A 23,477-nucleotide genomic window follows, 5' to 3' on the forward strand; every position below is an offset into this window, starting at 1 on the left:
AACTTACACTTCCGAGAAGCATTGTGTATTCAATATGACTTGAAGACTGCTATGCACAACAAATCATTCTATCTTTTCTTGTCAAATAAATTCCTGGTAACTCACTCCCATCACATTGCTTTGCACTTTATTCAGAGAATTTCCCTTTTCCCAATGGAGTGTGCAATGACTCCATCACTCCCTGGTGGTCTAGTGGTTAGGATTCGGCGCTCTCACCGCCGCAGCCCGCGTTCGATTCCCGGTCAGGGAAAGGGAGGTTTCAGCACGATTTTTTATGAAAACACTGACCTAGGAGACGGAAGAAAACTTACACTTCCGAGAAGCATTGTGTATTCAATATGACTTGAAGACTGCTATGCACAACAAATCATTCTATCTTTTCTTGTCAAATAATTTCCTGGTAGCTCACTCCCATCACATTGCTTTGCACTTTATTCAGAGAATTTCCTTTTTCCTAATGGAGTGTGTTTTATGAAAACACTGACCTAGGAGACGGAAGAAAACTTACACTTCCGAGAAGCATTGTGTATTCAATATGACTTGAAGACTGCTATGCACAACAAATCATCCTATCTTTTCTTGTCAAATAATTTCCTGGTAGCTCACTCCCATCACATTGCTTTGCACTTTATTCAGAGAATTTCCCTTTTCCCAATGGAGTGTGCAATGACTCCATCACTCCCTGGTGGTCTAGTGGTTAGGATTGGGCGCTCTCACCGCCGCGGCCCGGGTTCGATTCCCGGTCAGGGAAAGGGAGGTTTCAGCACGATTTTTTATGAAAACACTGACCTAGGAGACGGAAGAAAACTTACACTTCCGAGAAGCATTGTGTATTCAATATGACTTGAAGACTGCTATGCACAACAAATCATTCTATCTTTTCTTGTCAAATAAATTCCTGGTAACTCACTCCCATCACATTGCTTTGCACTTTATTCAGAGAATTTCCCTTTTCCCAATGGAGTGTGCAATGACTCCATCACTCCCTGGTGGTCTAGTGGTTAGGATTCGGCGCTCTCACCGCCGCGGCCCGCGTTCGATTCCCGGTCAGGGAAAGGGAGGTTTCAGCACGATTTTTTATGAAAACACTGACCTAGGAGACGGAAGAAAACTTACACTTCCGAGAAGCATTGTGTATTCAATATGACTTGAAGACTGCTATGCACAACAAATCATTCTATCTTTTCTTGTCAAATAATTTCCTGGTAGCTCACTCCCATCACATTGCTTTGCACTTTATTCAGAGAATTTCCTTTTTCCTAATGGAGTGTGTTTTATGAAAACACTGACCTAGGAGACGGAAGAAAACTTACACTTCCGAGAAGCATTGTGTATTCAATATGACTTGAAGACTGCTATGCACAACAAATCATCCTATCTTTTCTTGTCAAATAATTTCCTGGTAGCTCACTCCCATCACATTGCTTTGCACTTTATTCAGAGAATTTCCCTTTTCCCAATGGAGTGTGCAATGACTCCATCACTCCCTGGTGGTCTAGTGGTTAGGATTCGGCGCTCTCACCGCCGCGGCCCGGGTTCGATTCCCGGTCAGGGAAAGGGAGGTTTCAGCACGATTTTTTATGAAAACACTGACCTAGGAGACGGAAGAAAACTTACACTTCCGAGAAGCATTGTGTATTCAATATGACTTGAAGACTGCTATGCACAACAAATCATCCTATCTTTTCTTGTCAAATAATTTCCAGGTAGCTCACTCCCATCACATTGCTTTGAACTTTATTCAGAGAATTTCCCTTTTCCCAATGGAGTGTGCAATGACTCCATCACTCCCTGGTGGTCTAGTGGTTAGGATTCGGCGCTCTCACCGCCGCGGCCCGCGTTCGATTCCCGGTCAGGGAAAGGGAGGTTTCAGCACGATTTTTTATGAAAACACTGACCTAGGAGACGGAAGAAAACTTACACTTCCGAGAAGCATTGTGTATTCAATATGACTTGAAGACTGCTATGCACAACAAATCATTCTATCTTTTCTTGTCAAATAATTTCCTGGTAGCTCACTCCCATCACATTGCTTTGCACTTTATTCAGAGAATTTCCTTTTTCCTAATGGAGTGTGTTTTATGAAAACACTGACCTAGGACACGCAAGAAAACTTACACTTCCGAGAAGCATTGTGTATTCAATATGACTTGAAGACTGCTATGCACAACAAATCATCCTATCTTTTCTTGTCAAATAATTTCCTGGTAGCTCACTCCCATCACATTGCTTTGCACTTTATTCAGAGAATTTCCCTTTTCCCAATGGAGTGTGCAATGACTCCATCACTCCCTGGTGGTCTAGTGGTTAGGATTCGGCGCTCTCACCGCCGCAGCCCGGGTTCGATTCCCGGTCAGGGAAAGGGAGGTTTCAGCACGATTTTTTATGAAAACACTGACCTAGGAGACGGAAGAAAACTTACACTTCCGAGAAGCATTGTGTATTCAATATGACTTGAAGACTGCTATGCACAACAAATCATCCTATCTTTTCTTGTCAAATAATTTCCTGGTAGCTCACTCCCATCACATTGCTTTGAACTTTATTCAGAGAATTTCCCTTTTCCCAATGGAGTGTGCAATGACTCCATCACTCCCTGGTGGTCTAGTGGTTAGGATTCGGCGCTCTCACCGCCGCGGCCCGGGTTCGATTCCCGGTCAGGGAAAGGGAGGTTTCAGCACGATTTTTTATGAAAACACTGACCTAGGAGACGGAAGAAAACTTACACTTCCGAGAAGCATTGTGTATTCAATATGACTTGAAGACTGCTATGCACAACAAATCATCCTATCTTTTCTTGTCAAATAATTTCCTGGTAGCTCACTCCCATCACATTGCTTTGCACTTTATTCAGAGAATTTCCCTTTTCCCAATGGAGTGTGCAATGACTCCATCACTCCCTGGTGGTCTAGTGGTTAGGATTCGGCGCTCTCACCGCCGCGGCCCGGGTTCGATTCCCGGTCAGGGAAAGGGAGGTTTCAGCACGATTTTTTATGAAAACACTGACCTAGGAGACGGAAGAAAACTTACACTTCCGAGAAGCATTGTGTATTCAATATGACTTGAAGACTGCTATGCACAACAAATCATCCTATCTTTTCTTGTCAAATAATTTCCTGGTAGCTCACTCCCATCACATTGCTTTGAACTTTATTCAGAGAATTTCCCTTTTCCCAATGGAGTGTGCAATGACTCCATCACTCCCTGGTGGTCTAGTGGTTAGGATTCGGCGCTCTCACCGCCGCGGCCCGCGTTCGATTCCCGGTCAGGGAAAGGGAGGTTTCAGCACGATTTTTTATGAAAACACTGACCTAGGAGACGGAAGAAAACTTACACTTCCGAGAAGCATTGTGTATTCAATATGACTTGAAGACTGCTATGCACAACAAATCATTCTATCTTTTCTTGTCAAATAATTTCCTGGTAGCTCACTCCCATCACATTGCTTTGCACTTTATTCAGAGAATTTCCTTTTTCCTAATGGAGTGTGTTTTATGAAAACACTGACCTAGGAGACGGAAGAAAACTTACACTTCCGAGAAGCATTGTGTATTCAATATGACTTGAAGACTGCTATGCACAACAAATCATCCTATCTTTTCTTGTCAAATAAATTCCTGGTAACTCACTCCCATCACATTGCTTTGCACTTTATTCAGAGAATTTCCCTTTTCCCAATGGAGTGTGCAACGACTCCATCATTCCCTGGTGGTCTAGTGGTTAGGATTCGGCGCTCTCACCGCCGCGGCCCGGGTTCGATTCCCGGTCAGGGAAAGGGAGGTTTCAGCACGATTTTTTATGAAAACACTGACCTAGGAGACGGAAGAAAACTTACACTTCCGAGAAGCATTGTGTATTCAATATGACTTGAAGACTGCTATGCACAACAAATCATCCTATCTTTTCTTGTCAAATAAATTCCTGGTAGCTCACTCCCATCACATTGCTTTGCACTTTATTCAGAGAATTTCCTTTTTCCTAATGGAGTGTGCTCCGACTCCATCACTCCCTGGTGGTCTAGTGGTTAGGATTCGGCGCTCTCACCGCCGCGGCCCGGGTTCGATTCCCGGTCAGGGAAAGGGAGGTTTCAGCACGATTTTTTATGAAAACACTGACCTAGGAGACGGAAGAAAACTTACACTTCCGAGAAGCATTGTGTATTCAATATGACTTGAAGACTGCTATGCACAACAAATCATCCTATCTTTTCTTGTCAAATAAATTCCTGGTAACTCACTCCCATCACATTGCTTTGCACTTTATTCAGAGAATTTCCCTTTTCCCAATGGAGTGTGCAACGACTCCATCCTTCACTGGTGGTCTAGTGGTTAGGATTCGGCGCTCTCACCGCCGCGGCCCGGGTTCGATTCCCGGTCAGGGAAAGGGAGGTTTCAGCATGATTTTTTATAAAAACACTGACCTAGGAGACGGAAGAAAACTTACACTTCCGAGAAGCATTGTGTATTTAATATGACTTGAAGACTGCTATGCACAACAAATCATTCTATCTTTTCTTGTCAAATAATTTCCTGGTAGCTCACTCCCATCACATTGCTTTGCACTTTATTCAGAGAATTTCCAATTTCCTAATGGAGTGTGTTTTATGAAAACACTGACCTAGGAGACGGAAGAAAACTTACACTTCCGAGAAGCATTGTGTATTCAATATGACTTGAAGACTGCTATGCACAACAAATCATCCTATCTTTTCTTGTCAAATAATTTCCTGGTAGCTCACTCCCATCACATTGCTTTGCACTTTATTCAGAGAATTTCCCTTTTCCCAATGGAGTGTGCAATGACTCCATCACTCCCTGGTGGTCTAGTGGTTAGGTTTCGGCGCTCTCACCGCCGCGGCACGGGTTCGATTCCCGGTCAGGGAAAGGGAGGTTTCAGCACGATTTTTTATGAAAACACTGACCTAGGAGACGGAAGAAAACTTACACTTCCGAGAAGCATTGTGTATTCAATATGACTTGAAGACTGCTATGCACAACAAATCATCCTATCTTTTCTTGTCAAATAATTTCCAGGTAGCTCACTCCCATCACATTGCTTTGAACTTTATTCAGAGAATTTCCCTTTTCCCAATGGAGTGTGCAATGACTCCATCACTCCCTGGTGGTCTAGTGGTTAGGATTCGGCGCTCTCACCGCCGCGGCCCGGGTTCGATTCCCGTCAGGGAAAGGGAGGTTTCAGCACGATTTTTTATGAAAACACTGACCTAGGAGACGGAAGAAAACTTACACTTCCGAGAAGCATTGTGTATTCAATATGACTTGAAGACTGCTATGCACAACAAATCATCCTATCTTTTCTTGTCAAATAATTTCCTGGTAGCTCACTCCCATCACATTGCTTTGCACTTTATTCAGAGAATTTCCTTTTTCCTAATGGAGTGTGCTCCGACTCCATCACTCCCTGGTGGTCTAGTGGTTAGGATTCGGCGCTCTCACCGCCGCGGCCCGGGTTCGATTCCCGGTCAGGGAAAGGGAGGTTTCAGCACGATTTTTTATGAAAACACTGACCTAGGAGACGGAAGAAAACTTACACTTCCGAGAAGCATTGTGTATTCAATATGACTTGAAGACTGCTATGCACAACAAATCATCCTATCTTTTCTTGTCAAATAATTTCCTGGTAGCTCACTCCCATCACATTGCTTTGCACTTTATTCAGAGAATTTCCTTTTTCCTAATGGAGTGTGCTCCGACTCCATCACTCCCTGGTGGTCTAGTGGTTAGGATTCGGCGCTCTCACCGCCGCGGCCCGGGTTCGATTCCCGGTCAGGGAAAGGGAGGTTTCAGCACGATTTTTTATGAAAACACTGACCTAGGAGACGGAAGAAAACTTACACTTCCGAGAAGCATTGTGTATTCAATATGACTTGAAGACTGCTATGCACAACAAATCATCCTATCTTTTCTTGTCAAATAAATTCCTGGTAACTCACTCCCATCACATTGCTTTGCACTTTATTCAGAGAATTTCCCTTTTCCCAATGGAGTGTGCAACGACTCCATCCTTCCCTGGTGGTCTAGTGGTTAGGATTCGGCGCTCTCACCGCCGCGGCCTGGGTTCGATTCCCGGTCAGGGAAAGGGAGGTTTCAGCATGATTTTTTATAAAAACACTGACCTAGGAGACGGAAGAAAACTTACACTTCCGAGAAGCATTGTGTATTCAATATGACTTGAAGACTGCTATGCACAACAAATCATTCTATCTTTTCTTGTCAAATAATTTCCTGGTAGCTCACTCCCATCACATTGCTTTGCACTTTATTCAGAGAATTTCCTTTTTCCTAATGGAGTGTGTTTTATGAAAACACTGACCTAGGAGACGGAAGAAAACTTACACTTCCGAGAAGCATTGTGTATTCAATATGACTTGAAGACTGCTATGCACAACAAATCATCCTATCTTTTCTTGTCAAATAATTTCCTGGTAGCTCACTCCCATCACATTGCTTTGCACTTTATTCAGAGAATTTCCCTTTTCCCAATGGAGTGTGCAATGACTCCATCACTCCCTGGTGGTCTAGTGGTTAGGATTCGGCGCTCTCACCGCCGCGGCCCGGGTTCGATTCCCGGTCAGGGAAAGGGAGGTTTCAGCACGATTTTTTATGAAAACACTGACCTAGGAGACGGAAGAAAACTTACACTTCCGAGAAGCATTGTGTATTCAATATGACTTGAAGACTGCTATGCACAACAAATCATCCTATCTTTTCTTGTCAAATAATTTCCTGGTAGCTCACTCCCATCACATTGCTTTGAACTTTATTCAGAGAATTTCCCTTTTCCCAATGGAGTGTGCAATGACTCCATCACTCCCTGGTGGTCTAGTGGTTAGGATTCGGCGCTCTCACCGCCGCGGCCCGGGTTCGATTCCCGTCAGGGAAAGGGAGGTTTCAGCACGATTTTTTATGAAAACACTGACCTAGGAGACGGAAGAAAACTTACACTTCCGAGAAGCATTGTGTATTCAATATGACTTGAAGACTGCTATGCACAACAAATCATCCTATCTTTTCTTGTCAAATAATTTCCTGGTAGCTCACTCCCATCACATTGCTTTGCACTTTATTCAGAGAATTTCCTTTTTCCTAATGGAGTGTGCTCCGACTCCATCACTCCCTGGTGGTCTAGTGGTTAGGATTCGGCGCTCTCACCGCCGCGGCCCGGGTTCGATTCCCGGTCAGGGAAAGGGAGGTTTCAGCACGATTTTTTATGAAAACACTGACCTAGGAGACGGAAGAAAACTTACACTTCCGAGAAGCATTGTGTATTCAATATGACTTGAAGACTGCTATGCACAACAAATCATCCTATCTTTTCTTGTCAAATAAATTCCTGGTAACTCACTCCCATCACATTGCTTTGCACTTTATTCAGAGAATTTCCCTTTTCCCAATGGAGTGTGCAACGACTCCATCATTCCCTGGTGGTCTAGTGGTTAGGATTCGGCGCTCTCACCGCCGCGGCCCGGGTTCGATTCCCGGTCAGGGAAAGGGAGGTTTCAGCACGATTTTTTATGAAAACACTGACCTAGGAGACGGAAGAAAACTTACACTTCCGAGAAGCATTGTGTATTCAATATGACTTGAAGACTGCTATGCACAACAAATCATCCTATCTTTTCTTGTCAAATAATTTCCTGGTAGCTCACTCCCATCACATTGCTTTGAACTTTATTCAGAGAATTTCCCTTTTCCCAATGGAGTGTGCAATGACTCCATCACTCCCTGGTGGTCTAGTGGTTAGGATTCGGCGCTCTCACCGCCGCGGCCCGGGTTCGATTCCCGTCAGGGAAAGGGAGGTTTCAGCACGATTTTTTATGAAAACACTGACCTAGGAGACGGAAGAAAACTTACACTTCCGAGAAGCATTGTGTATTCAATATGACTTGAAGACTGCTATGCACAACAAATCATCCTATCTTTTCTTGTCAAATAATTTCCTGGTAGCTCACTCCCATCACATTGCTTTGCACTTTATTCAGAGAATTTCCTTTTTCCTAATGGAGTGTGCTCCGACTCCATCACTCCCTGGTGGTCTAGTGGTTAGGATTCGGCGCTCTCACCGCCGCGGCCCGGGTTCGATTCCCGGTCAGGGAAAGGGAGGTTTCAGCACGATTTTTTATGAAAACACTGACCTAGGAGACGGAAGAAAACTTACACTTCCGAGAAGCATTGTGTATTCAATATGACTTGAAGACTGCTATGCACAACAAATCATCCTATCTTTTCTTGTCAAATAAATTCCTGGTAACTCACTCCCATCACATTGCTTTGCACTTTATTCAGAGAATTTCCCTTTTCCCAATGGAGTGTGCAACGACTCCATCATTCCCTGGTGGTCTAGTGGTTAGGATTCGGCGCTCTCACCGCCGCGGCCCGGGTTCGATTCCCGGTCAGGGAAAGAGAGGTTTCAGCACGATTTTTTATGAAAACACTGACCTAGGAGACGGAAGAAAACTTACACTTCCGAGAAGCATTGTGTATTCAATATGACTTGAAGACTGCTATGCACAACAAATCATTCTATCTTTTCTTGTCAAATAATTTCCTGGTAGCTCACTCCCATCACATTGCTTTGCACTTTATTCAGAGAATTTCCTTTTTCCTAATGGAGTGTGTTTTATGAAAACACTGACCTAGGACACGCAAGAAAACTTACACTTCCGAGAAGCATTGTGTATTCAATATGACTTGAAGACTGCTATGCACAACAAATCATCCTATCTTTTCTTGTCAAATAATTTCCTGGTAGCTCACTCCCATCACATTGCTTTGCACTTTATTCAGAGAATTTCCCTTTTCCCAATGGAGTGTGCAATGACTCCATCACTCCCTGGTGGTCTAGTGGTTAGGATTCGGCGCTCTCACCGCCGCAGCCCGGGTTCGATTCCCGGTCAGGGAAAGGGAGGTTTCAGCACGATTTTTTATGAAAACACTGACCTAGGAGACGGAAGAAAACTTACACTTCCGAGAAGCATTGTGTATTCAATATGACTTGAAGACTGCTATGCACAACAAATCATCCTATCTTTTCTTGTCAAATAATTTCCTGGTAGCTCACTCCCATCACATTGCTTTGAACTTTATTCAGAGAATTTCCCTTTTCCCAATGGAGTGTGCAATGACTCCATCACTCCCTGGTGGTCTAGTGGTTAGGATTCGGCGCTCTCACCGCCGCGGCCCGGGTTCGATTCCCGGTCAGGGAAAGGGAGGTTTCAGCACGATTTTTTATGAAAACACTGACCTAGGAGACGGAAGAAAACTTACACTTCCGAGAAGCATTGTGTATTCAATATGACTTGAAGACTGCTATGCACAACAAATCATCCTATCTTTTCTTGTCAAATAATTTCCTGGTAGCTCACTCCCATCACATTGCTTTGCACTTTATTCAGAGAATTTCCCTTTTCCCAATGGAGTGTGCAATGACTCCATCACTCCCTGGTGGTCTAGTGGTTAGGATTCGGCGCTCTCACCGCCGCGGCCCGGGTTCGATTCCCGGTCAGGGAAAGGGAGGTTTCAGCACGATTTTTTATGAAAACACTGACCTAGGAGACGGAAGAAAACTTACACTTCCGAGAAGCATTGTGTATTCAATATGACTTGAAGACTGCTATGCACAACAAATCATCCTATCTTTTCTTGTCAAATAATTTCCTGGTAGCTCACTCCCATCACATTGCTTTGAACTTTATTCAGAGAATTTCCCTTTTCCCAATGGAGTGTGCAATGACTCCATCACTCCCTGGTGGTCTAGTGGTTAGGATTCGGCGCTCTCACCGCCGCGGCCCGCGTTCGATTCCCGGTCAGGGAAAGGGAGGTTTCAGCACGATTTTTTATGAAAACACTGACCTAGGAGACGGAAGAAAACTTACACTTCCGAGAAGCATTGTGTATTCAATATGACTTGAAGACTGCTATGCACAACAAATCATTCTATCTTTTCTTGTCAAATAATTTCCTGGTAGCTCACTCCCATCACATTGCTTTGCACTTTATTCAGAGAATTTCCTTTTTCCTAATGGAGTGTGTTTTATGAAAACACTGACCTAGGAGACGGAAGAAAACTTACACTTCCGAGAAGCATTGTGTATTCAATATGACTTGAAGACTGCTATGCACAACAAATCATCCTATCTTTTCTTGTCAAATAAATTCCTGGTAACTCACTCCCATCACATTGCTTTGCACTTTATTCAGAGAATTTCCCTTTTCCCAATGGAGTGTGCAACGACTCCATCATTCCCTGGTGGTCTAGTGGTTAGGATTCGGCGCTCTCACCGCCGCGGCCCGGGTTCGATTCCCGGTCAGGGAAAGGGAGGTTTCAGCACGATTTTTTATGAAAACACTGACCTAGGAGACGGAAGAAAACTTACACTTCCGAGAAGCATTGTGTATTCAATATGACTTGAAGACTGCTATGCACAACAAATCATCCTATCTTTTCTTGTCAAATAAATTCCTGGTAGCTCACTCCCATCACATTGCTTTGCACTTTATTCAGAGAATTTCCTTTTTCCTAATGGAGTGTGCTCCGACTCCATCACTCCCTGGTGGTCTAGTGGTTAGGATTCGGCGCTCTCACCGCCGCGGCCCGGGTTCGATTCCCGGTCAGGGAAAGGGAGGTTTCAGCACGATTTTTTATGAAAACACTGACCTAGGAGACGGAAGAAAACTTACACTTCCGAGAAGCATTGTGTATTCAATATGACTTGAAGACTGCTATGCACAACAAATCATCCTATCTTTTCTTGTCAAATAAATTCCTGGTAACTCACTCCCATCACATTGCTTTGCACTTTATTCAGAGAATTTCCCTTTTCCCAATGGAGTGTGCAACGACTCCATCCTTCACTGGTGGTCTAGTGGTTAGGATTCGGCGCTCTCACCGCCGCGGCCCGGGTTCGATTCCCGGTCAGGGAAAGGGAGGTTTCAGCATGATTTTTTATAAAAACACTGACCTAGGAGACGGAAGAAAACTTACACTTCCGAGAAGCATTGTGTATTTAATATGACTTGAAGACTGCTATGCACAACAAATCATTCTATCTTTTCTTGTCAAATAATTTCCTGGTAGCTCACTCCCATCACATTGCTTTGCACTTTATTCAGAGAATTTCCAATTTCCTAATGGAGTGTGTTTTATGAAAACACTGACCTAGGAGACGGAAGAAAACTTACACTTCCGAGAAGCATTGTGTATTCAATATGACTTGAAGACTGCTATGCACAACAAATCATCCTATCTTTTCTTGTCAAATAATTTCCTGGTAGCTCACTCCCATCACATTGCTTTGCACTTTATTCAGAGAATTTCCCTTTTCCCAATGGAGTGTGCAATGACTCCATCACTCCCTGGTGGTCTAGTGGTTAGGTTTCGGCGCTCTCACCGCCGCGGCACGGGTTCGATTCCCGGTCAGGGAAAGGGAGGTTTCAGCACGATTTTTTATGAAAACACTGACCTAGGAGACGGAAGAAAACTTACACTTCCGAGAAGCATTGTGTATTCAATATGACTTGAAGACTGCTATGCACAACAAATCATCCTATCTTTTCTTGTCAAATAATTTCCAGGTAGCTCACTCCCATCACATTGCTTTGAACTTTATTCAGAGAATTTCCCTTTTCCCAATGGAGTGTGCAATGACTCCATCACTCCCTGGTGGTCTAGTGGTTAGGATTCGGCGCTCTCACCGCCGCGGCCCGGGTTCGATTCCCGTCAGGGAAAGGGAGGTTTCAGCACGATTTTTTATGAAAACACTGACCTAGGAGACGGAAGAAAACTTACACTTCCGAGAAGCATTGTGTATTCAATATGACTTGAAGACTGCTATGCACAACAAATCATCCTATCTTTTCTTGTCAAATAATTTCCTGGTAGCTCACTCCCATCACATTGCTTTGCACTTTATTCAGAGAATTTCCTTTTTCCTAATGGAGTGTGCTCCGACTCCATCACTCCCTGGTGGTCTAGTGGTTAGGATTCGGCGCTCTCACCGCCGCGGCCCGGGTTCGATTCCCGGTCAGGGAAAGGGAGGTTTCAGCACGATTTTTTATGAAAACACTGACCTAGGAGACGGAAGAAAACTTACACTTCCGAGAAGCATTGTGTATTCAATATGACTTGAAGACTGCTATGCACAACAAATCATCCTATCTTTTCTTGTCAAATAATTTCCTGGTAGCTCACTCCCATCACATTGCTTTGCACTTTATTCAGAGAATTTCCTTTTTCCTAATGGAGTGTGCTCCGACTCCATCACTCCCTGGTGGTCTAGTGGTTAGGATTCGGCGCTCTCACCGCCGCGGCCCGGGTTCGATTCCCGGTCAGGGAAAGGGAGGTTTCAGCACGATTTTTTATGAAAACACTGACCTAGGAGACGGAAGAAAACTTACACTTCCGAGAAGCATTGTGTATTCAATATGACTTGAAGACTGCTATGCACAACAAATCATCCTATCTTTTCTTGTCAAATAAATTCCTGGTAACTCACTCCCATCACATTGCTTTGCACTTTATTCAGAGAATTTCCCTTTTCCCAATGGAGTGTGCAACGACTCCATCCTTCCCTGGTGGTCTAGTGGTTAGGATTCGGCGCTCTCACCGCCGCGGCCTGGGTTCGATTCCCGGTCAGGGAAAGGGAGGTTTCAGCATGATTTTTTATAAAAACACTGACCTAGGAGACGGAAGAAAACTTACACTTCCGAGAAGCATTGTGTATTCAATATGACTTGAAGACTGCTATGCACAACAAATCATTCTATCTTTTCTTGTCAAATAATTTCCTGGTAGCTCACTCCCATCACATTGCTTTGCACTTTATTCAGAGAATTTCCTTTTTCCTAATGGAGTGTGTTTTATGAAAACACTGACCTAGGAGACGGAAGAAAACTTACACTTCCGAGAAGCATTGTGTATTCAATATGACTTGAAGACTGCTATGCACAACAAATCATCCTATCTTTTCTTGTCAAATAATTTCCTGGTAGCTCACTCCCATCACATTGCTTTGCACTTTATTCAGAGAATTTCCCTTTTCCCAATGGAGTGTGCAATGACTCCATCACTCCCTGGTGGTCTAGTGGTTAGGATTCGGCGCTCTCACCGCCGCGGCCCGGGTTCGATTCCCGGTCAGGGAAAGGGAGGTTTCAGCACGATTTTTTATGAAAACACTGACCTAGGAGACGGAAGAAAACTTACACTTCCGAGAAGCATTGTGTATTCAATATGACTTGAAGACTGCTATGCACAACAAATCATCCTATCTTTTCTTGTCAAATAATTTCCTGGTAGCTCACTCCCATCACATTGCTTTGAACTTTATTCAGAGAATTTCCCTTTTCCCAATGGAGTGTGCAATGACTCCATCACTCCCTGGTGGTCTAGTGGTTAGGATTCGGCGCTCTCACCGCCGCGGCCCGGGTTCGATTCCCGTCAGGGAAAGGGAGGTTTCAGCACGATTTTTTATGAAAACACTGACCTAGGAGACGGAAGAAAACTTACACTTCCGAGAAGCATTGTGTATTCAATATGACTTGAAGACTGCTATGCACAACAAATCATCCTATCTTTTCTTGTCAAATAATTTCCTGGTAGCTCACTCCCATCACATTGCTTTGCACTTTATTCAGAGAATTTCCTTTTTCCTAATGGAGTGTGCTCCGACTCCATCACTCCCTGGTGGTCTAGTGGTTAGGATTCGGCGCTCTCACCGCCGCGGCCCGGGTTCGATTCCCGGTCAGGGAAAGGGAGGTTTCAGCACGATTTTTTATGAAAACACTGACCTAGGAGACGGAAGAAAACTTACACTTCCGAGAAGCATTGTGTATTCAATATGACTTGAAGACTGCTATGCACAACAAATCATCCTATCTTTTCTTGTCAAATAAATTCCTGGTAACTCACTCCCATCACATTGCTTTGCACTTTATTCAGAGAATTTCCCTTTTCCCAATGGAGTGTGCAACGACTCCATCATTCCCTGGTGGTCTAGTGGTTAGGATTCGGCGCTCTCACCGCCGCGGCCCGGGTTCGATTCCCGGTCAGGGAAAGGGAGGTTTCAGCACGATTTTTTATGAAAACACTGACCTAGGAGACGGAAGAAAACTTACACTTCCGAGAAGCATTGTGTATTCAATATGACTTGAAGACTGCTATGCACAACAAATCATCCTATCTTTTCTTGTCAAATAATTTCCTGGTAGCTCACTCCCATCACATTGCTTTGAACTTTATTCAGAGAATTTCCCTTTTCCCAATGGAGTGTGCAATGACTCCATCACTCCCTGGTGGTCTAGTGGTTAGGATTCGGCGCTCTCACCGCCGCGGCCCGGGTTCGATTCCCGTCAGGGAAAGGGAGGTTTCAGCACGATTTTTTATGAAAACACTGACCTAGGAGACGGAAGAAAACTTACACTTCCGAGAAGCATTGTGTATTCAATATGACTTGAAGACTGCTATGCACAACAAATCATCCTATCTTTTCTTGTCAAATAATTTCCTGGTAGCTCACTCCCATCACATTGCTTTGCACTTTATTCAGAGAATTTCCTTTTTCCTAATGGAGTGTGCTCCGACTCCATCACTCCCTGGTGGTCTAGTGGTTAGGATTCGGCGCTCTCACCGCCGCGGCCCGGGTTCGATTCCCGGTCAGGGAAAGGGAGGTTTCAGCACGATTTTTTATGAAAACACTGACCTAGGAGACGGAAGAAAACTTACACTTCCGAGAAGCATTGTGTATTCAATATGACTTGAAGACTGCTATGCACAACAAATCATCCTATCTTTTCTTGTCAAATAAATTCCTGGTAACTCACTCCCATCACATTGCTTTGCACTTTATTCAGAGAATTTCCCTTTTCCCAATGGAGTGTGCAACGACTCCATCATTCCCTGGTGGTCTAGTGGTTAGGATTCGGCGCTCTCACCGCCGCGGCCCGGGTTCGATTCCCGGTCAGGGAAAGAGAGGTTTCAGCACGATTTTTTATGAAAACACTGACCTAGGAGACGGAAGAAAACTTACACTTCCGAGAAGCATTGTGTATTCAATATGACTTAAAGACTGCTATGCACAACAAATCATTCAATCTTTTCTTGTCAAATAATTTCCTGGTAGCTCACTCCCATCACATTGCTTTGCACTTTATTCAGAGAATTTCCTTTTTCCTAATGGAGTGTGTTTTATGAAAACACTGACCTAGGAGACGGAAGAAAACTTACACTTCCGAGAAGCATTGTGTATTCAATATGACTTGAAGACTGCTATGCACAACAAATCATCCTATCTTTTCTTGTCAAATAATTTCCTGGTAGCTCACTCCCATCACATTGCTTTGCACTTTATTCAGAGAATTTCCCTTTTCCCAATGGAGTGTGCAATGACTCCATCACTCCCTGGTGGTCTAGTGGTTAGGATTCGGCGCTCTCACCGCCGCGGCCCGGGTTCGATTCCCGGTCAGGGAAAGGGAGGTTTCAGCATGATTTTTTATGAAAACACTGACCTAGGAGACGGAAGAAAACTTACACTTCCGAGAAGCATTGTGTATTCAATATGACTTGAAGACTGCTATGCACAACAAATCATCCTATCTTTTCTTGTCAAATAATTTCCTGGTAGCTCACTCCCATCACATTGCTTTGCACTTTATTCAGAGAATTTCCTTTTTCCTAATGGAGTGTGCTCCGACTCCATCACTCCCTGGTGGTCTAGTGGTTAGGATTCGGCGCTCTCACCGCCGCGGCCCGGGTTCGATTCCCGGTCAGGGAAAGGGAGGTTTCAGCACGATTTTTTATGAAAACACTGACCTAGGAGACGGAAGAAAACTTACACTTCCGAGAAGCATTGTGTATTCAATATGACTTGAAGACTGCTATGCACAACAAATCATCCTATCTTTTCTTGTCAAATAAATTCCTGGTAACTCACTCCCATCACATTGCTTTGCACTTTATTCAGAGAATTTCCCTTTTCCCAATGGAGTGTGCAATAACTCCATCATTCCCTGGTGGTCTAGTGGTTAGGATTCGGCGCTCTCACCGCCGCGGCCCGGGTTCGATTCCCGGTCAGGGAAAGAGAGGTTTCAGCACGATTTTTTATGAAAACACTGACCTAGGAGACGGAAGAAAACTTACACTTCCGAGAAGCATTGTGTATTCAATATGACTTAAAGACTGCTATGCACAACAAATCATTCTATCTTTTCTTGTCAAATAATTTCCTGGTAGCTCACTCCCATCACATTGCTTTGCACTTTATTCAGAGAATTTCCTTTTTCCTAATGGAGTGTGTTTTATGAAAACACTGACCTAGGAGACGGAAGAAAACTTACACTTCCGAGAAGCATTGTGTATTCAATATGACTTGAAGACTGCTATGCACAACAAATCATCCTATCTTTTCTTGTCAAATAATTTCCTGGTAGCTCACTCCCATCACATTGCTTTGCACTTTATTCAGAGAATTTCCCTTTTCCCAATGGAGTGTGCAATGACTCCATCACTCCCTGGTGGTCTAGTGGTTAGGATTCGGCGCTCTCACCGCCGCGGCCCGGGTTCGATTCCCGGTCAGGGAAAGGGAGGTTTCAGCATGATTTTTTATGAAAACACTGACCTAGGAGACGGAAGAAAACTTACACTTCCGAGAAGCATTGTGTATTCAATATGACTTGAAGACTGCTATGCACAACAAATCATCCTATCTTTTCTTGTCAAATAATTTCCTGGTAGCTCACTCCCATCACATTGCTTTGCACTTTATTCAGAGAATTTCCCTTTTCCCAATGGAGTGTGCAATGACTCCATCACTCCCTGGTGGTCTAGTGGTTAGGATTCGGCGCTCTCACCGCCGCGGCCCGGGTTCGATTCGGAAAACTTACACTTCCGAGAAGCATTGTGTATTCAATATGACTTGAAGACTGCTATGCACAACAAATCATTCTATCTTTTCTTGTCAAATAATTTCCTGGTAGCTCACTCCCATCACATTGCTTTGCACTTTATTCAGAGAATTTCCTTTTTCCTAATGGAGTGTGTTTTATGAAAACACTGACCTAGGAGACGGAAGAAAACTTACACTTCCGAGAAGCATTGTGTATTCAATATGACTTGAAGACTGCTATGCACAGCAAATCATCCTATCTTTTCTTGTCAAATAATTTCCTGGTAGCTCACTCCCATCACATTGCTTTGCACTTTATTCAGAGAATTTCCCTTTTCCCAATGGAGTGTGCAATGACTCCATCACTCCCTGGTGGTCTAGTGGTTAGGATTCGGCGCTCTCACCGCCGCGGCCCGGGTTAGATTCCCGGTCAGGGAAAGGGAGGTTTCAGCACGATTTTTTATGAAAACATTGACCTAGGAGACGGAAGAAAACTTACACTTCCGAGAAGCATTGTGTATTCAATATGACTTGAAGACTGCTATGCACAACAAATCATTCTATCTTTTCTTGTCAAATAAATTCCTGGTAACTCACTCCCATCACATTGCTTTGCACTTTATTCAGAGAATTTCCCTTTTCCCAATGGAGTGTGCAATGACTCCATCACTCCCTGGTGGTCTAGTGGTTAGGATTCGGCGCTCTCACCGCCGCGGCCCGGGTTCGATTCCCGGTCAGGGAAAGGGAGGTTTCAGCACGATTTTTTATGAAAACACTGACCTAGGAGACGGAAGAAAACTTACACTTCCGAGAAGCATTGTGTATTCAATATGACTTGAAGACTGCTATGCACAACAAATCATCCTATCTTTTCTTGTCAAATAATTTCCTGGTAGCTCACTCCCATCACATTGCTTTGCACTTTATTCAGAGAATTTCCCTTTTCCCAATGGAGTGTGCAATGACTCCATCACTCCCTGGTGGTCTAGTGGTTAGGATTCGGCGCTCTCACCGCCGCGGCCCGGGTTCGATTCGGAAAACTTACACTTCCGAGAAGCATTGTGTATTCAATATGACTTGAAGACTGCTATGCACAACAAATCATTCTATCTTTTCTTGTCAAATAATTTCCTGGTAGCTCACTCCCATCACATTGCTTTGCACTTTATTCAGAGAATTTCCTTTTTCCTAATGGAGTGTGTTTTATGAAAACACTGACCTAGGAGACGGAAGAAAACTTACACTTCCGAGAAGCATTGTGTATTCAATATGACTTGAAGACTGCTATGCACAGCAAATCATCCTATCTTTTCTTGTCAAATAATTTCCTGGTAGCTCACTCCCATCACATTGCTTTGCACTTTATTCAGAGAATTTCCCTTTTCCCAATGGAGTGTGCAATGACTCCATCACTCCCTGGTGGTCTAGTGGTTAGGATTCGGCGCTCTCACCGCCGCGGCCCGGGTTAGATTCCCGGTCAGGGAAAGGGAGGTTTCAGCACGATTTTTTATGAAAACATTGACCTAGGAGACGGAAGAAAACTTACACTTCCGAGAAGCATTGTGTATTCAATATGACTTGAAGACTGCTATGCACAACAAATCATTCTATCTTTTCTTGTCAAATAAATTCCTGGTAACTCACTCCCATCACATTGCTTTGCACTTTATTCAGAGAATTTCCCTTTTCCCAATGGAGTGTGCAATGACTCCATCACTCCCTGGTGGTCTAGTGGTTAGGATTCGGCGCTCTCACCGCCGCGGCCCGGGTTCGATTCCCGGTCAGGGAAAGGGAGGTTTCAGCACGATTTTTTATGAAAACACTGACCTAGGAGACGGAAGAAAACTTACACTTCCGAGAAGCATTGTGTATTCAATATGACTTGAAGACTGCTATGCACAACAAATCATCCTATCTTTTCTTGTCAAATAATTTCCTGGTAGCTCACTCCCATCACATTGCTTTGAACTTTATTCAGAGAATTTCCCTTTTCCCAATGGAGTGTGCAATGACTCCATCACTCCCTGGTGGTCTAGTGGTTAGGATTCGGCGCTCTCACCGCCGCGGCCCGGGTTCGATTCCCGGTCAGGGAAAGGGAGGTTTCAGCACGATTTTTTATGAAAACACTGACCTAGGAGACGGAAGAAAACTTACACTTCCGAGAAGCATTGTGTATTCAATATGACTTGAAGACTGTTATGCACAAAAAATCATCCTATCTTTTCTTGTCAAATAATTTCCTGGTAGCTCACTCCCATCACATTGCTTTGCACTTTATTCAGAGAATTTCCTTTTTCCTAATGGAGTGTGCTCCGACTCCATCACTCCCTTGTGGTCTAGTGGTTAGGATTCGGCGCTCTCACCGCCGCGGCCCGGGTTCGATTCGGAAAACTTACACTTCCGAGAAGCATTGTGTATTCAATATGACTTGAAGACTGCTATGCACAACAAATCATTCTATATTTTCTTGTCAAATAATTTCCTGGTAGCTCACTCCCATCACATTGCTTTGCACTTTATTCAGAGAATTTCCTTTTTCCTAATGGAGTGTGTTTTATGAAAACACTGACCTAGGAGACGGAAGAAAACTTACACTTCCGAGAAGCATTGTGTATTCAATATGACTTGAAGACTGCTATGCACAGCAAATCATCCTATCTTTTCTTGTCAAATAATTTCCTGGTAGCTCACTCCCATCACATTGCTTTGCACTTTATTCAGAGAATTTCCCTTTTCCCAATGGAGTGTGCAATGACTCCATCACTCCCTGGTGGTCTAGTGGTTAGGATTCGGCGCTCTCACCGCCGCGGCCCGGGTTAGATTCCCGGTCAGGGAAAGGGAGGTTTCAGCACGATTTTTTATGAAAACATTGACCTAGGAGACGGAAGAAAACTTACACTTCCGAGAAGCATTGTGTATTCAATATGACTTGAAGACTGCTATGCACAACAAATCATTCTATCTTTTCTTGTCAAATAAATTCCTGGTAACTCACTCCCATCACATTGCTTTGCACTTTATTCAGAGAATTTCCCTTTTCCCAATGGAGTGTGCAATGACTCCATCACTCCCTGGTGGTCTAGTGGTTAGGATTCGGCGCTCTCACCGCCGCGGCCCGGGTTCGATTCCCGGTCAGGGAAAGGGAGGTTTCAGCACGATTTTTTATGAAAACACTGACCTAGGAGACGGAAGAAAACTTACACTTCCGAGAAGCATTGTGTATTCAATATGACTTGAAGACTGCTATGCACAACAAATCATCCTATCTTTTCTTGTCAAATAATTTCCTGGTAGCTCACTCCCATCACATTGCTTTGAACTTTATTCAGAGAATTTCCCTTTTCCCAATGGAGTGTGCAATGACTCCATCACTCCCTGGTGGTCTAGTGGTTAGGATTCGGCGCTCTCACCGCCGCGGCCCGGGTTCGATTCCCGGTCAGGGAAAGGGAGGTTTCAGCACGATTTTTTATGAAAACACTGACCTAGGAGACGGAAGAAAACTTACACTTCCGAGAAGCATTGTGTATTCAATATGACTTGAAGACTGTTATGCACAAAAAATCATCCTATCTTTTCTTGTCAAATAATTTCCTGGTAGCTCACTCCCATCACATTGCTTTGCACTTTATTCAGAGAATTTCCTTTTTCCTAATGGAGTGTGCTCCGACTCCATCACTCCCTTGTGGTCTAGTGGTTAGGATTCGGCGCTCTCACCGCCGCGGCCCGGATTTGATTCCCGGTCAGGGAAAGGGAGGTTTCAGCACGATTTTTTATGAAAACACTGACCTAGGAGACGGAAGAAAACTTACACTTCCGAGAAGCATTGTGTATTCAATATGACTTGAAGACTGCTATGCACAACAAATCATCCTATCTTTTCTTGTCAAATAAATTCCTGGTAACTCAATCCCATCACATTGCTTTGCACTTTATTCAGAGAATTTCCCTTTTCCCAATGGAGTGTGCAATGACTCCATCATTCCCTGGTGGTCTAGTGGTTAGGATTCGGCGCTCTCACCGCCGCGGCCCGCGTTCGATTCCCGGTCAGGGAAAGGGAGGTTTCAGCACGATTTTTTATGAAAACACTGACCTAGGAGACGGAAGAAAACTTACACTTCCGAGAAGCATTGTGTATTCAATATGACTTGAAGACTGCTATGCACAACAAATCATCCTATCTTTTCTTGTCAAATAATTTCCTGGTAGCTCACTCCCATCACATTGCTTTGCACTTTATTCAGAGAATTTCCTTTTTCCTAATGGAGTGTGTTTTATGAAAACACTGACCTAGGAGACGGAAGAAAACTTACACTTCCGAGAAGCATTGTGTATTCAATATGACTTGAAGACTGCTATGCACAACAAATCATCCTATCTTTTCTTGTCAAATAATTTCCTGGTAGCTCACTCCCATCACATTGCTTTGCACTTTATTCAGAGAATTTCCCTTTTCCCAATGGAGTGTGCAATGACTCCATCACTCCCTGGTGGTCTAGTGGTTAGGATTCGGCGCTCTCACCGCCGCGGCCCGGGTTCAATTCCCGGTCAGGGAAAGGGAGGTTTCAGCACGATTTTTTATGAAAACACTGACCTAGGAGACGGAAGAAAACTTACACTTCCGAGAAGCATTGTGTATTCAATATGACTTGAAGACTGCTATGCACAACAAATCATTCTATCTTTTCTTGTCAAATAAATTCCTGGTAACTCACTCCCATCACATTGCTTTGCACTTTATTCAGAGAATTTCCCTTTTCCCAATGGAGTGTGCAATGACTCCATCACTCCCTGGTGGTCTAGTGGTTAGGATTCGGCGCTCTCACCGCCGCAGCCCGCGTTCGATTCCCGGTCAGGGAAAGGGAGGTTTCAGCACGATTTTTTATGAAAACACTGACCTAGGAGACGGAAGAAAACTTACACTTCCGAGAAGCATTGTGTATTCAATATGACTTGAAGACTGCTATGCACAACAAATCATTCTATCTTTTCTTGTCAAATAATTTCCTGGTAGCTCACTCCCATCACATTGCTTTGCACTTTATTCAGAGAATTTCCTTTTTCCTAATGGAGTGTGCAATGACTCCATCACTCCCTGGTGGTCTAGTGGTTAGGATTCGGCGCTCTCACCGCCGCAGCCCGCGTTCGATTCCCGGTCAGGGAAAGGGAGGTTTCAGCACGATTTTTTATGAAAACACTGACCTAGGAGACGGAAGAAAACTTACACTTCCGAGAAGCATTGTGTATTCAATATGACTTGAAGACTGCTATGCACAACAAATCATTCTATCTTTTCTTGTCAAATAATTTCCTGGTAGCTCACTCCCATCACATTGCTTTGCACTTTATTCAGAGAATTTCCTTTTTCCTAATGGAGTGTGTTTTATGAAAACACTGACCTAGGAGACGGAAGAAAACTTACACTTCCGAGAAGCATTGTGTATTCAATATGACTTGAAGACTGCTATGCACAACAAATCATCCTATCTTTTCTTGTCAAATAATTTCCTGGTATTTGATTCCCGGTCAGGGAAAGGGAGGTTTCAGCACGATTTTTTATGAAAACACTGACCTAGGAGACGGAAGAAAACTTACACTTCCGAGAAGCATTGTGTATTCAATATGACTTGAAGACTGCTATGCACAACAAATCATCCTATCTTTTCTTGTCAAATAAATTCCTGGTAACTCAATCCCATCACATTGCTTTGCACTTTATTCAGAGAATTTCCCTTTTCCCAATGGAGTGTGCAATGACTCCATCATTCCCTGGTGGTCTAGTGGTTAGGATTCGGCGCTCTCACCGCCGCGGCCCGCGTTCGATTCCCGGTCAGGGAAAGGGAGGTTTCAGCACGATTTTTTATGAAAACACTGACCTAGGAGACGGAAGCAAACTTACACTTCCGAGAAGCATTGTGTATTCAATATGACTTGAAGACTGCTATGCACAACAAATCATCCTATCTTTTCTTGTCAAATAATTTCCTGGTAGCTCACTCCCATCACATTGCTTTGCACTTTATTCAGAGAATTTCCTTTTTCCTAATGGAGTGTGTTTTATGAAAACACTGACCTAGGAGACGGAAGAAAACTTACACTTCCGAGAAGCATTGTGTATTCAATATGACTTGAAGACTGCTATGCACAACAAATCATCCTATCTTTTCTTGTCAAATAATTTCCTGGTAGCTCACTCCCATCACATTGCTTTGCACTTTATTCAGAGAATTTCCCTTTTCCCAATGGAGTGTGCAATGACTCCATCACTCCCTGGTGGTCTAGTGGTTAGGATTCGGCGCTCTCACCGCCGCGGCCCGGGTTCAATTCCCAGTCAGGGAAAGGGAGGTTTCAGCACGATTTTTTATGAAAACACTGACCTAGGAGACGGAAGAAAACTTACACTTTCGAGAAGCATTGTGTATTCAATATGACTTGAAGACTGCTATGCACAACAAATCATTCTATCTTTTCTTGTCAAATAAATTCCTGGTAACTCACTCCCATCACATTGCTTTGCACTTTATTCAGAGAATTTCCCTTTTCCCAATGGAGTGTGCAATGACTCCATCACTCCCTGGTGGTC

At 43.9% G+C, this 23,477-nt stretch overlaps 44 non-coding genes across 44 annotated transcripts; all 44 read left to right on the forward strand.

The window, feature by feature from the left end:
* The first annotated feature begins 679 nt into the window (after positions 1 to 679).
* On the forward strand, positions 680 to 751 carry TRNAE-CUC (transfer RNA glutamic acid (anticodon CUC)). The gene has a single exon. It is a non-coding gene; the product is annotated as a tRNA-Glu (tRNA).
* Positions 752 to 1,484: 733 nt separating this feature from the next.
* Positions 1,485 to 1,556, forward strand: TRNAE-CUC (transfer RNA glutamic acid (anticodon CUC)). Its single transcript has one exon. It is a non-coding gene; the product is annotated as a tRNA-Glu (tRNA).
* A 733-nt stretch (positions 1,557 to 2,289) lies between these two features.
* Positions 2,290 to 2,361, forward strand: TRNAE-CUC (transfer RNA glutamic acid (anticodon CUC)). Its single transcript has one exon. It is a non-coding gene; the product is annotated as a tRNA-Glu (tRNA).
* A 232-nt stretch (positions 2,362 to 2,593) lies between these two features.
* TRNAE-CUC (transfer RNA glutamic acid (anticodon CUC)) lies at positions 2,594 to 2,665 on the forward strand. Its single transcript has one exon. It is a non-coding gene; the product is annotated as a tRNA-Glu (tRNA).
* Positions 2,666 to 2,897: 232 nt separating this feature from the next.
* Positions 2,898 to 2,969, forward strand: TRNAE-CUC (transfer RNA glutamic acid (anticodon CUC)). The gene has a single exon. It is a non-coding gene; the product is annotated as a tRNA-Glu (tRNA).
* Positions 2,970 to 3,702: 733 nt separating this feature from the next.
* Positions 3,703 to 3,774, forward strand: TRNAE-CUC (transfer RNA glutamic acid (anticodon CUC)). The gene has a single exon. It is a non-coding gene; the product is annotated as a tRNA-Glu (tRNA).
* A 232-nt stretch (positions 3,775 to 4,006) lies between these two features.
* Positions 4,007 to 4,078, forward strand: TRNAE-CUC (transfer RNA glutamic acid (anticodon CUC)). Its single transcript has one exon. It is a non-coding gene; the product is annotated as a tRNA-Glu (tRNA).
* Positions 4,079 to 4,310: 232 nt separating this feature from the next.
* On the forward strand, positions 4,311 to 4,382 carry TRNAE-CUC (transfer RNA glutamic acid (anticodon CUC)). Its single transcript has one exon. It is a non-coding gene; the product is annotated as a tRNA-Glu (tRNA).
* A 1,036-nt stretch (positions 4,383 to 5,418) lies between these two features.
* TRNAE-CUC (transfer RNA glutamic acid (anticodon CUC)) lies at positions 5,419 to 5,490 on the forward strand. The gene has a single exon. It is a non-coding gene; the product is annotated as a tRNA-Glu (tRNA).
* Positions 5,491 to 5,722: 232 nt separating this feature from the next.
* Positions 5,723 to 5,794, forward strand: TRNAE-CUC (transfer RNA glutamic acid (anticodon CUC)). The gene has a single exon. It is a non-coding gene; the product is annotated as a tRNA-Glu (tRNA).
* A 232-nt stretch (positions 5,795 to 6,026) lies between these two features.
* Positions 6,027 to 6,098, forward strand: TRNAE-CUC (transfer RNA glutamic acid (anticodon CUC)). Its single transcript has one exon. It is a non-coding gene; the product is annotated as a tRNA-Glu (tRNA).
* Positions 6,099 to 6,527: 429 nt separating this feature from the next.
* Positions 6,528 to 6,599, forward strand: TRNAE-CUC (transfer RNA glutamic acid (anticodon CUC)). The gene has a single exon. It is a non-coding gene; the product is annotated as a tRNA-Glu (tRNA).
* Positions 6,600 to 7,134: 535 nt separating this feature from the next.
* TRNAE-CUC (transfer RNA glutamic acid (anticodon CUC)) lies at positions 7,135 to 7,206 on the forward strand. Its single transcript has one exon. It is a non-coding gene; the product is annotated as a tRNA-Glu (tRNA).
* A 232-nt stretch (positions 7,207 to 7,438) lies between these two features.
* Positions 7,439 to 7,510, forward strand: TRNAE-CUC (transfer RNA glutamic acid (anticodon CUC)). Its single transcript has one exon. It is a non-coding gene; the product is annotated as a tRNA-Glu (tRNA).
* A 535-nt stretch (positions 7,511 to 8,045) lies between these two features.
* TRNAE-CUC (transfer RNA glutamic acid (anticodon CUC)) lies at positions 8,046 to 8,117 on the forward strand. The gene has a single exon. It is a non-coding gene; the product is annotated as a tRNA-Glu (tRNA).
* A 232-nt stretch (positions 8,118 to 8,349) lies between these two features.
* TRNAE-CUC (transfer RNA glutamic acid (anticodon CUC)) lies at positions 8,350 to 8,421 on the forward strand. The gene has a single exon. It is a non-coding gene; the product is annotated as a tRNA-Glu (tRNA).
* Positions 8,422 to 8,850: 429 nt separating this feature from the next.
* Positions 8,851 to 8,922, forward strand: TRNAE-CUC (transfer RNA glutamic acid (anticodon CUC)). The gene has a single exon. It is a non-coding gene; the product is annotated as a tRNA-Glu (tRNA).
* A 232-nt stretch (positions 8,923 to 9,154) lies between these two features.
* TRNAE-CUC (transfer RNA glutamic acid (anticodon CUC)) lies at positions 9,155 to 9,226 on the forward strand. Its single transcript has one exon. It is a non-coding gene; the product is annotated as a tRNA-Glu (tRNA).
* A 232-nt stretch (positions 9,227 to 9,458) lies between these two features.
* TRNAE-CUC (transfer RNA glutamic acid (anticodon CUC)) lies at positions 9,459 to 9,530 on the forward strand. Its single transcript has one exon. It is a non-coding gene; the product is annotated as a tRNA-Glu (tRNA).
* A 733-nt stretch (positions 9,531 to 10,263) lies between these two features.
* TRNAE-CUC (transfer RNA glutamic acid (anticodon CUC)) lies at positions 10,264 to 10,335 on the forward strand. Its single transcript has one exon. It is a non-coding gene; the product is annotated as a tRNA-Glu (tRNA).
* Positions 10,336 to 10,567: 232 nt separating this feature from the next.
* Positions 10,568 to 10,639, forward strand: TRNAE-CUC (transfer RNA glutamic acid (anticodon CUC)). Its single transcript has one exon. It is a non-coding gene; the product is annotated as a tRNA-Glu (tRNA).
* Positions 10,640 to 10,871: 232 nt separating this feature from the next.
* TRNAE-CUC (transfer RNA glutamic acid (anticodon CUC)) lies at positions 10,872 to 10,943 on the forward strand. The gene has a single exon. It is a non-coding gene; the product is annotated as a tRNA-Glu (tRNA).
* Positions 10,944 to 11,979: 1,036 nt separating this feature from the next.
* Positions 11,980 to 12,051, forward strand: TRNAE-CUC (transfer RNA glutamic acid (anticodon CUC)). Its single transcript has one exon. It is a non-coding gene; the product is annotated as a tRNA-Glu (tRNA).
* Positions 12,052 to 12,283: 232 nt separating this feature from the next.
* Positions 12,284 to 12,355, forward strand: TRNAE-CUC (transfer RNA glutamic acid (anticodon CUC)). Its single transcript has one exon. It is a non-coding gene; the product is annotated as a tRNA-Glu (tRNA).
* A 232-nt stretch (positions 12,356 to 12,587) lies between these two features.
* Positions 12,588 to 12,659, forward strand: TRNAE-CUC (transfer RNA glutamic acid (anticodon CUC)). Its single transcript has one exon. It is a non-coding gene; the product is annotated as a tRNA-Glu (tRNA).
* Positions 12,660 to 13,088: 429 nt separating this feature from the next.
* TRNAE-CUC (transfer RNA glutamic acid (anticodon CUC)) lies at positions 13,089 to 13,160 on the forward strand. The gene has a single exon. It is a non-coding gene; the product is annotated as a tRNA-Glu (tRNA).
* A 535-nt stretch (positions 13,161 to 13,695) lies between these two features.
* On the forward strand, positions 13,696 to 13,767 carry TRNAE-CUC (transfer RNA glutamic acid (anticodon CUC)). Its single transcript has one exon. It is a non-coding gene; the product is annotated as a tRNA-Glu (tRNA).
* A 232-nt stretch (positions 13,768 to 13,999) lies between these two features.
* TRNAE-CUC (transfer RNA glutamic acid (anticodon CUC)) lies at positions 14,000 to 14,071 on the forward strand. The gene has a single exon. It is a non-coding gene; the product is annotated as a tRNA-Glu (tRNA).
* Positions 14,072 to 14,606: 535 nt separating this feature from the next.
* On the forward strand, positions 14,607 to 14,678 carry TRNAE-CUC (transfer RNA glutamic acid (anticodon CUC)). The gene has a single exon. It is a non-coding gene; the product is annotated as a tRNA-Glu (tRNA).
* Positions 14,679 to 14,910: 232 nt separating this feature from the next.
* Positions 14,911 to 14,982, forward strand: TRNAE-CUC (transfer RNA glutamic acid (anticodon CUC)). Its single transcript has one exon. It is a non-coding gene; the product is annotated as a tRNA-Glu (tRNA).
* A 429-nt stretch (positions 14,983 to 15,411) lies between these two features.
* On the forward strand, positions 15,412 to 15,483 carry TRNAE-CUC (transfer RNA glutamic acid (anticodon CUC)). The gene has a single exon. It is a non-coding gene; the product is annotated as a tRNA-Glu (tRNA).
* A 232-nt stretch (positions 15,484 to 15,715) lies between these two features.
* TRNAE-CUC (transfer RNA glutamic acid (anticodon CUC)) lies at positions 15,716 to 15,787 on the forward strand. Its single transcript has one exon. It is a non-coding gene; the product is annotated as a tRNA-Glu (tRNA).
* Positions 15,788 to 16,019: 232 nt separating this feature from the next.
* TRNAE-CUC (transfer RNA glutamic acid (anticodon CUC)) lies at positions 16,020 to 16,091 on the forward strand. Its single transcript has one exon. It is a non-coding gene; the product is annotated as a tRNA-Glu (tRNA).
* Positions 16,092 to 16,520: 429 nt separating this feature from the next.
* On the forward strand, positions 16,521 to 16,592 carry TRNAE-CUC (transfer RNA glutamic acid (anticodon CUC)). The gene has a single exon. It is a non-coding gene; the product is annotated as a tRNA-Glu (tRNA).
* Positions 16,593 to 17,263: 671 nt separating this feature from the next.
* On the forward strand, positions 17,264 to 17,335 carry TRNAE-CUC (transfer RNA glutamic acid (anticodon CUC)). The gene has a single exon. It is a non-coding gene; the product is annotated as a tRNA-Glu (tRNA).
* Positions 17,336 to 17,567: 232 nt separating this feature from the next.
* On the forward strand, positions 17,568 to 17,639 carry TRNAE-CUC (transfer RNA glutamic acid (anticodon CUC)). Its single transcript has one exon. It is a non-coding gene; the product is annotated as a tRNA-Glu (tRNA).
* Positions 17,640 to 18,310: 671 nt separating this feature from the next.
* Positions 18,311 to 18,382, forward strand: TRNAE-CUC (transfer RNA glutamic acid (anticodon CUC)). The gene has a single exon. It is a non-coding gene; the product is annotated as a tRNA-Glu (tRNA).
* A 232-nt stretch (positions 18,383 to 18,614) lies between these two features.
* Positions 18,615 to 18,686, forward strand: TRNAE-CUC (transfer RNA glutamic acid (anticodon CUC)). Its single transcript has one exon. It is a non-coding gene; the product is annotated as a tRNA-Glu (tRNA).
* A 232-nt stretch (positions 18,687 to 18,918) lies between these two features.
* On the forward strand, positions 18,919 to 18,990 carry TRNAE-CUC (transfer RNA glutamic acid (anticodon CUC)). Its single transcript has one exon. It is a non-coding gene; the product is annotated as a tRNA-Glu (tRNA).
* Positions 18,991 to 19,661: 671 nt separating this feature from the next.
* On the forward strand, positions 19,662 to 19,733 carry TRNAE-CUC (transfer RNA glutamic acid (anticodon CUC)). The gene has a single exon. It is a non-coding gene; the product is annotated as a tRNA-Glu (tRNA).
* Positions 19,734 to 19,965: 232 nt separating this feature from the next.
* TRNAE-CUC (transfer RNA glutamic acid (anticodon CUC)) lies at positions 19,966 to 20,037 on the forward strand. The gene has a single exon. It is a non-coding gene; the product is annotated as a tRNA-Glu (tRNA).
* A 232-nt stretch (positions 20,038 to 20,269) lies between these two features.
* On the forward strand, positions 20,270 to 20,341 carry TRNAE-CUC (transfer RNA glutamic acid (anticodon CUC)). Its single transcript has one exon. It is a non-coding gene; the product is annotated as a tRNA-Glu (tRNA).
* Positions 20,342 to 21,378: 1,037 nt separating this feature from the next.
* TRNAE-CUC (transfer RNA glutamic acid (anticodon CUC)) lies at positions 21,379 to 21,450 on the forward strand. The gene has a single exon. It is a non-coding gene; the product is annotated as a tRNA-Glu (tRNA).
* Positions 21,451 to 23,161: 1,711 nt separating this feature from the next.
* On the forward strand, positions 23,162 to 23,233 carry TRNAE-CUC (transfer RNA glutamic acid (anticodon CUC)). The gene has a single exon. It is a non-coding gene; the product is annotated as a tRNA-Glu (tRNA).
* The last annotated feature ends 244 nt before the right edge of the window (positions 23,234 to 23,477 follow it).

This window comes from Crinia signifera, chromosome 9 (genome assembly GCF_055691185.1).
Source record: "Crinia signifera chromosome 9, ASM5569118v1, whole genome shotgun sequence".
Lineage (NCBI taxonomy): Eukaryota > Metazoa > Chordata > Amphibia > Anura > Myobatrachidae > Crinia > Crinia signifera.